The sequence below is a fragment of the Gavialis gangeticus genome, unplaced genomic scaffold (assembly GCF_001723915.1).
Source record: "Gavialis gangeticus isolate Ggan-Ray unplaced genomic scaffold, GavGan_comp1, whole genome shotgun sequence".
In the NCBI taxonomy this organism is placed as follows: domain Eukaryota; kingdom Metazoa; phylum Chordata; order Crocodylia; family Gavialidae; genus Gavialis; species Gavialis gangeticus.
This window is the reverse complement of record NW_017728998.1, coordinates 8,735,819-8,737,401: the sequence shown is the minus strand read 5'-3', so window position 1 is coordinate 8,737,401 and position 1,583 is coordinate 8,735,819. Positions and strand designations below refer to the sequence as shown.

At 41.4% G+C, this 1,583-nt stretch overlaps 1 long non-coding RNA gene across 1 annotated transcript in view; it reads right to left on the bottom strand.

Moving 5' to 3' along the window:
* LOC109289317 overlaps positions 1-1,583 on the bottom strand; it is a 31,452-nt gene that overhangs the window by 19,115 nt on the left and 10,754 nt on the right. The window contains exon 2 of the long non-coding RNA XR_002095332.1: positions 331-380. This is a non-coding gene — a long non-coding RNA (uncharacterized LOC109289317). The remainder of the gene's footprint in view (positions 1-330; positions 381-1,583) is intronic.

The window sequence follows — 1,583 nt, the reverse complement described above, 5'->3', positions numbered from 1 at the left end:
GGGTCCTCCCATGGTCCTCTCCCTGCTTCTAGTACTTACTTGCTCAGAGTCAGCTGCAGCTCCCTGCTGCAGCCTCCGGGGACTGCCCGAATCCTCAAACCTCTGAAACTTTTCAAAGCTCTCCAAATCTTCGGAATAGATTCAGACCTTTAAATTGGTCCCCTGATTCAGTTCAGATTTGGAGGTTCGGCCACCGAATTGGGCCGAGTCTCCTCCGAATCTAATCACCGCCTGAAGCTTCGCATAGCCCTAGTAGTTGTTACCCAGCATAACCAGTTATTAAATTGCGTATTATAAGCAGGAGGACACAACTAAGGGTTAAATACATACAGAGATGGATCCCGTTCATGTGGCTTCTGTGCTTCAAATGCATTGCTTTCCTGCAGTGTTAAAGAAATACCTTGTTTATTTCTCAAGTCACACAAAGTCTGACAGGCATACAGAGTTAATTTCCGCCGTTCACGTGAATATGTGACAAGATGACAGCTTTTGACACACTGTTTGATTGACCTAGAAAATTCTGAGAGAAGGAAAAGTGCTTAATTTACTTTGATATAATTCTAAATTTTCAGGTACTGGGAAACTGTTTGCTGAGAACAACATCAGTTTGAAGATTTTCTAATTATGTGTCCTGCAATCAATTCTTCTCTGGCAACAGTCGTTTCTTTTGGCCATAAGGGAAGGTACCATTGAAATGAAACTGCTTGGGTTGGACCGCAGCCCATTACACAGTGTTGCGCAGAGATACCTAGAGGCAGTATTGTTACCTTTGTGTGGGCAGTTTGCCTGGGCTAATTAGCCCTGAGAAGAATTATATAATCATACAGAGCTAGTTCTGGTGTCCTTGGTGCCCTGCAGAGATATCCTTTGTGGGAGAGGGTCACTCTTAACAATTTCAGAACCGGAGAACCATTTTAGAGGCGGTACAAAGCATTTCAAACAACTTGAACAGGCAGCTTTTTGTTTCAAAATTTAAGATATTTATTTTAATATAAAAGGAATGGATTGTACCAGAACCATATTTATAACTTTTTTTTTCAAACCTTTCATATTTCAACTTTTTGTTCTGAATCAGGACAGTGGAAATTTTTAAAAAAAATTACTGGAAAGAAAATATTGGTTTCTGTCCAGCTCTCTAACTTAAAGTGGGTTTGCTTAGGGACAGAAATTACGTACAAACTGGTGCAAGTGATCAGAAACTGGTTCAAATCTGTAACACAACAGAAGTTCAGCACATATAAACCACTTTCAAAATGGCTGAAACCGGTTTAAGATAAACCTGGATGGATGTAGGCTGCTCGCCTTGGCCCAAGCTGTCTGCTTCAGCCAAGCAGGAAGATGTAGTCTAGCACCCCCTGCCATCTGGCCTGGGTCACTGAAGGGATGTGGCTGCCTTTCCAGAATTGGAAGTGAATGTCTGTTCATTTGCTTATTTGTTCAATCTATGCATTTTAGACAAAACTTTGAAGACTGAATTGAGTCAATCTTGGGCTTTTGGAATGTCTCTACTTAACCTTTATGTGTGCCCCATCTTTGGTCATTCCTGAACTCTACCACACTGTTCCTATATGTAACTTAGAGCC